Here is an 8,367-nt window from a genome sequence, read left to right as displayed (position 1 = left end):
AAACTTGACTGCCTCTAAAAATGCTCTACGCGATCGCGAGCCTCCTCACGCGATCGCGAAGAAGGAACCTCTGCAACAGAACAGAAGAAAAATCCGCAACTCTCAAAACCACAAACTTGATCTGATAACCTCCAGAAACTCACTCCAGTCCCTCGGGATCTCAAACAAACATGCTAATGCATCCCATAATATCATTCAAACTTAGTCGAGCCATCGAATCACTCAAAATAACACTAAAACACCAAATCAACCTCGGATTCAAGCCTAAGAACTTAGAAACTTTCAAATTCCACAAACGATGTCGAAACCTATCAAATCAACTCCGAATGACCTAAAATTTTGCACACATGTCAAAAATGACACTACGGACCTACTCCAATTTCCGGAATTCCATTCCGACCCCGATATCAAGATTTCCACTACCAACCGGAAAGCACCAAAATTCCAGTTTAGCAAATTCAAGCCTAAATCTACCATGGATCTCCAAATTACATTCTGAACATGTTCCTAAGTCCCAAATAACCGCATGAAGCTTTCTAAACCATAAAAACCATGTTCCGAGATCGTTTACTCACAATTCAATTTTCGGTTGACTTTTCCAACTAAATGGCCAACTTGACAGACTAAGTGTCTCATATCACTCCAAAACTACTCTGAAACCGAACCAACCAACACGACACAATGAAATGAAGCTGAACAACACATAAAGAAGCAGAAATGGGGGAAACGACGCGGTAACTCATGAAACGACCGGTCGAGTCGTTACATCCTCCCCCTTTTTAACAAAAGTTCGTCCTCGAACGAGTCAAGAAATATACCTGAAGCCTCGAATAGGTGAGGATATCTGCTCCGCTTCTCCCGCTCGGTCTCCCAAGTAGCCTCCTCCACGGGCCTACCTCTTCACTACACTTTCACTAAAGCTATATCCTTTGATCTCAACTTTCGAACTTGACGCTCTAAAATAGCCATTGGCTCCAAATTATAAGTCAAATCACCATCTAACTGAACTGTGCTGAAATCCAAAACATAAGACATATCGCCAATATACTTTCGGAGCATCGAAACATGAAATACCGGATGCACACTCGACAAGCTGGGTGGCAAAATAAGCTCATAAGCCACCTCCCTAATCCTCCGAAGCACCTCAAAAGGCCCAATGAACCGAGGACTCAATTTACCCTTCTTCCCAAATCTCATAACACCCTTCATGGGTGAAACCTTCAGTAGAACCATCTCCCTAACCATGTAAGACACATCACGAACCTTCCTGTCAGCATAACTCTTCTGTCTCGATTGTGCTGTACGTAGCCGCTCCTGAATCACCTTCACCTTGTCCAAAGCATCCTGCACCAAGTCTGTACCCAAAGCCTAGCCTCACTTGGCTCAAACCAACCAACTGGAGATCTACACTGTCTCCCATATAAAGCCTCGTATGGAGCCATCTAAATACTCGACTGATGACTGTTGTTGTAAGCAAACTCCGCGAGCGGTAGAAACTGATCCCATGACCCTCCAACATCAATGACACAAGAACGCAACATGTCCTCCAATATCTAAAAAGTGCGCTCGGACTGCCCGTCCGTCTGAGGGTGAAAAGCTGTGCTTAACTCAACCTGAGTACCCAACTCTCGCTGCACAACCCTCCAAAAATATGAAGTAAACTGAGTACCTCTATCTAAAATGATAGAAACTAGGACACCATGCAAGTGAACAATCTCTCTGATATAAATCTCTGCTAACACCTCTGAAGAATAGGTAATACACACAGAAACGAAGTGCGCGGACTTGGTTAGCCGATCTACAATCACCCAAATAACATTGAACTTCTTCAAAGTCTGTAGCAATCCAACTACAAAGTCCATAGTGATCTGCTCCCACTTCCACTCTGGAATATCTATCCGCTGAAGCAATCCACCCGGTCTCTGATGCTCATATTTCACCTGCTGACAATTGAGACACCGAGCTACAAATCCCACAATATCTTTCTTCATTCATCTCCACCAATAATGCTGTCTCAAATCCTGATACATCTTCGCGACACCCGAATGGATGGAATACCGCGAGCTATGGGCCTCCTCTAGAATCAACTCCCGAAGCCCATCTACATTAGGAACACATATCTGGCCCTGTATCCTCAATACTCCATCATCACAAATAGACACATCTCTGGCATCGTCGTGCTGAACTCTGTCCTTAAGGACAAGCAAATGAGGATCATCATACTGGTGCTCCCTGATGAGATCAAATAAGGAAGATCGAGAAACCACACAAGCTAAGACCCAATCGAGCTCCGAAATATCCAACCTCACGAACTGATTGGCCAAGGCCTGAACATCAACTACAAGAGGTCTCTCCCCATTAGGAATATATGCCAAACTGCCCATACTTACCGCCTTCCTACTCAAGGCATCGGCCACTACGTTGGCCTTTCCCGGATGGTACAAGATAGTGATATCATAAACCTTTAGCAGCTCCAACCATCTCGGCTGCCTCAAATTGATATCCTTCTATTTAAACATGTGTTGGAGGCTATGATGATCGGTAAACACCTCATAAGACACACCATACAAATAATGCCGCCAAATCTTCAATGCGTGAACAATGGTAGCCAACTCCAAATCATGAATAGGGTAGTTCATCTCATGGGGCTTCAACTGACAAAAAGCATAAGCAATCACTCTACCCTCTTGCATTAACACACACCCAATACCAACTCTCGAAGAGTCACAATATACGATATATGAACCTGAAGCTAATGACAAAACTAACACTGGAGCCATGGTCAAGCAGTCTTGAGCTTCTGAAAGCTTGCCTCACACTCATCCGACCACCTGAATGGAGCACCCTTTTGAGTCAATTTGGTCAAGGGTGATGCAATAGATGAAAAATCCCTGAACGAACCGACGGTAATAACCTGCCAAACCAAGAAAACTGCAAATCTCTATGGCTGAGAACAGTCTGGGCCAACTCTGAACCGCCTCTATCTTCTTTGGATCGACCTGAATACCCTCACTAGACACCACATGCCCAAGAAGGCCACTGAACTGAGCCAAAACTCACACTTGGAGAACTTTGCATAAAACTTCTCCTCCCTCAACCGCTGCAATACAACTCTCAAATGCTCGCACGAGTACACCAGAATATCATCAATGAAAACAATCATAAACGAGTCGAGATAAGGCCAAAACACGTTGTTCATCAAATGCATGAACACTGATGTGGCATTGGTCAGCCCAAAAGACATCACAAGGAACTCATAATGACCATATCGGGTCCTGAAAGCTATCTTAAGAATCTCCAAGTCCCTGATCTTCAACTGGTGATACCCTGACCGAAGATCAATCTTGGAGAACACTCTCTCTCCCTGAAGCTGGTCAAATAAATCATCAATACGAGGAAAAGGATACTTTATCTTGATTGTAACTTTGTTCAACTGCTTGTAATCAATGCACATTCTCATCGTGCCATCCTTCTTCTTCAAGAATAGAACAGGCGCACCCCAAGTTGACACACTAGGCTGAATAAACCCCTTATCATGTAGTTCCTAAAGCTGCTCATTTAACTCTTTCAACTCCGTCGGTGCCATACGATATGGTGGAATAGAAATGGGCTGAGTGATAGGCACCAAAGCAATACCAAAGTCAATATCCTTTTTCGGTGGCATGCCCGGTAGGTCTTCAGGAAATACATCGGGAAAATCCCTCACTACGGGAACAAAATCAATACTAGGAGTCTCTGCACTGACATCCCTCACAAAGGCTAAGTATGAAAGACAACCTTTCACAAACATCCGCTGAACCTTCAAGAACGAAATCACCCTACTGGGGACAAAATCAGTCGAACCTCGCCACTCAATCCATGGCACCCCCGACATAGCCAACGTCACTATCTTAGCATGATAGTCCAATATAGCACGACACGGAGATAGCTAATTCATGCCCAATATCACATCAAAGTCCACCATACAAAGCAACAAAAGGTCTACTCGAGTCTCCAGACCCCCAATAGTGAGCACACACGACTAGTATACACGGTCCACAACAATAGTATCGCCCACCAGGGTAGATACACGAATAGATGAAACAAGAGACTCATAGGGCGTATCTAAATAATGAGCAAAATATGATGACACATATGAAAAAGTGGAACCAGGATCAAATAACACAGATGCATCTGTATGGCAAACTAAGACAATACCTGAAATCATGGCATCTGAAGCAATAGTATATGGTCTAGCTGGGAGTGCATAGAAACGGGTCTGACCACTGTTGATACCCAATTTTTCCCTATATATTTTCTGATATGAAAAATACCTTCACAATATCATCTGTATGCATATATAAGTATTTCCAAATGTTTTATTATTTTTTCTTAATTTTTAAAGGCTTTTAAACCAATTTATTTCCATATTTTATTCATAAAAACAAAACAAAAAACAATAATAATTCCCAAAAATTATCATTTTGGTAATTCATTTATTGGATTCTCATATTTATGCTAAAATATAGCTAAGGTAATTTTTGCATATTTTTACAAATTTATTTTATCATTTTTAAAGCTAAATTGCATACATTTGCAATATTAGCCTCTTTTAGGATTTAATTGCGTTTATATTCATAAAATTAAGTCTAGTATTTTTAAAATTGATAATTATATGTTATAAATCATTTTATTACTTTTAATTTATTTCCAAAAATTAATTTACTATTTTTTCTAAAATGAAAGGGCAAAATTGGCTATTTAAAATCTAGCCCAATTGCATTTCAATTATAGCCTGAATTCTACCCCAATTTAAACCCAATTACCCCGGCCCAATTCATATTCATACCCTATCCCTAACCCATTTAACCGACGCAAACCCAGACCGCTAGCTACCTGCTTTAATCCGTGCCGTTGATCATTCTAATTAACGACCAATATTCACCCTTACCTTAATTAATCCTAAACGACCCCCAAAACCCTATCATTTGATACAATCCACCGCCTTAGAATTCCCTTCATCTCAAACCCTCTTTGCAACACCACTTGAACCCTAGACGGCACCCTCTCACCCCACCCTAATACCTACCTAATCCATGGCCTTCCGTGGTCATTTGAGGCATATACCAGCCTTTCATGGCTTCTATGTATTTGTTCTTATGGTTTCAAGGCCAGACCTTGAAGGAGTCTGGTCCAGTCCTTGTTCGATTTCAGTTCATGGCTCTTCTCCGATCATCCTTAACCTTTCTCCGGCCAGCCATGACCGCTCGAGTTAGATCCTTGACTCTCCTGGTTAGATCGGTAAATTTCAGTACCTTTCTCACCTTTTCTGGGTTTTCTGAAACCCTAATCTCTAAGATCTTTTTGATTTCTTTCAGATCTACCTTAGATCTGTGCTTACCTTGAAGTTTTAAGCATTTTCTCGAAGTTTCTTTAATTTTGCTCTCAAAACGACTCTTTATCTTTTTTGATTAGGGTTCTTCTTTTAAGTTATTTCAAAATCTATTCTCTAATTTTAACATGTTTCCGATCTTGCTATGTTTTGCTCATGTTGTTCTTCTATTTGAGTTAGCATGTTTAAAAAACCCTAATTTCTTTTGGCTGTTTGTTAGATGAGTGCTTGTTTGGTTAAGTTTTTGTTCGATTTATTTGTTTATCATCTTTTAAGCTCGACTATTGTTGAAAAAAATCCTATGTCTTGGGTCTGAAACTGTTCGTTTGAATACCTGACTCTATTTGAAGTTCCTTGTTTCAGAATCTCTTTTTCTTTATGTGATTCCTCTGATTCTGGGTTTTATTATCTTTAAAACTCGACTATGATTGAAACCCTAACTTTTCAAAAGGTTTTCTCGTCTGCTACTGTGAGACCTTTGCATGTTTCTGATGCTTTGTTTTCTCCATTGATGACTCAATGTGTCTTGACCTACTTGATTACTATGCTTCGAATGTTTGCTTTACTACTGAACCTTATTCCTATTTCTGTATGATGTGTTTTTTGCCAATGGGTTTGGCCTCACATGTCTGGTGTCTCTACTCACTCTGTTTAAATACTAAAGTGCAGAAGCGTGTTACTTCCTTGATTGATCTCGATCTTGTGACTGATTTCAGAACTTTTCTTGTATGAACTCTAAATTCTACTCGCCTATTTAAAGTTAATTGATTCTTTTCCTTTATTATGATATTTTGCCTTACTGAATCCTTTCCCAAAATAAGCATATTTCTGTACTTAGACTTGATTGATTACTTAATGCTTTTACTACACCTTTTATGGCAATAATCAGTCTTCCTACAAACTGATTCGTCTTTCCATATTTTTTGAATCTGTTACCCCCGTTAAACAAGTGATCTCTTAATTAAAGGGGAATCACTTGGTTAATTGATTCTGACTGTTGTTGTTTCCATATTTGTATTGAAACTTTACTTATTACCTTATTTCTCACATGTTTTCAAAACTATAAATAACCTGCACCCCTCTTATTTGAAAAACACGAACACTTAAGTTTAGAACACACACTTCACTCAAAACTCTCTTTTCTCTATTACTACTTGTGTTGCTGCCTTACCTAGCCGGCTGAAAGCCAAGGCTAGGCTGTGGGAAATTTGCTTGTTTTCTTTCTGCATTTGCTTCTTTACTGGTATGTTCTAATTAATCTTCAGCATCAACAACAACATGTTTTTTATTTTTTCTTGCACTCTTGCCTGTTTCCTGCTTGTGTTTAATCAAGTTCCATTATTAAGCATGTTGTAATCTGCCCCTTTCCCTTCTAAATTAATGTTTTTCCTTATGTATGAATTCTGTCAGTCACTTATTATGATTTATGAATCCAAACCCCCATATCCCCTATGTGTTTGTATTCTTTGGTTGGTTTGAGGGCATGTCAACATGAGACATTGTTGTGCATGACCCAAACCTGACCCTCCCTGGGGTCATATCCTTCATATCCCCTCTATGTGTTGTATTCTCTGGCTGGTTTATGGGCATACCCGCATCATCTATTGTTGTGCATGTCCAAAACTTAACCCCCTCCTAAGGTCAAATGCTCCTTGTAATGAACTCCCAAACCCCTGACCCCATTGTATCAAAAATGCTGATTCTGTAGTGTTAACTTTATTGCTACTATTTTCAAATTACCCTTACCCCTTACTATTCTCAACCCAATTTTAAACAACTCTCTGCTCCTGGCCCTTCCACACTGCACTCATTCCTGTCTGGTTATGCAAACTTGGGTATAAGCACTGCCCGACTTCCCTTGAGACCCTTAGGGATCTTTGGCACACCCAGGTCTGAGAAAGGCTTTGAAACAAATGGCATTTGAGTGGTTTATTCTATAACTCAGAGAGGAAGTCAAGAATTAGGCTTCCTCTGGTTGTAACTTTTTTTATTCTTTTTACACTTTTTAATGTAATTCGTTATTCAGTGTGTTATGATTTGTAATAAACGTTGGGGTTTGGCTAGTGAAAAGGACTGGGTAATTGTTTATGCTTAAGGGTAGATATTATGCCTATAGGACCTAAACTTCTGCATATTTAACTCTGCAATTTAGATATCATGCCTATAATATCTATTTTCACTAAAATTCTGCATGTTCTACATCTAGAGAATATGCCTATAGGACCTATAGTCTGCATGTTTAACTCTGCATTTAGAGAACCTGTCTATAGGACTCGTTTAAATTCTGCATATTTAACTTTGCATTTAGAGAACCTGTCTATAGGCCTCGTTTAAATTCTACATGTTTAACTCTGCATTTAGAGAACCTGTCTATAGAACCCGTTTAAATTCTGCATGCTTAGCTCTGCATTTAGAGAACCTGTCTAGAGGACTTGTCTTAGATTCTACATTTCCACACTTAGACACAATGTTCTTAGAATCTAACTGGTTATCATCTGGCATCATGTCCAGTAGTTTAAAATCAGTACCTTTTATAGAAATCATGCCTATAGGAATTGCGAGTAAATTCTGCCTGCTTCATTACATGTTCAACTAGATATCATGCCTATAGGAATTAAATCAGAAATAATATATATCATGCCTACAGGATCTGAAACCAGTCTAGTTCAAAATCAGCCTAATTCATACTGTTCTCAACTAGTTATTAAACAACTCTCTCACCATCTGTTAATACGGTTTAGAAAGCATGCCTGTAGGATCTCAAATCATTTGTTTTAAAATGGTTACTACTTTTCCACATTCTGAATCAGTAATAGATATCATGTTTATAGGATCTCACCCAAACACTTAGGCAGGCCTTAGGTGATAACAACAATAAAACTGAATCCGCCTTTGTTAATTGGTAATTGTTTAAACCAGCAGGCATGCCTGATTCAGACTTCTTATCTGAGTTATGTAATAAACTGGTCTGCTTCAACAATTAAAACTCCCCTCGC

The sequence above is a fragment of the Nicotiana tabacum genome, chromosome 8 (genome assembly GCF_000715075.1).
Source record: "Nicotiana tabacum cultivar K326 chromosome 8, ASM71507v2, whole genome shotgun sequence".
NCBI lineage: Eukaryota > Viridiplantae > Streptophyta > Magnoliopsida > Solanales > Solanaceae > Nicotiana > Nicotiana tabacum.
This window is presented reverse-complemented; position numbering follows the sequence as displayed.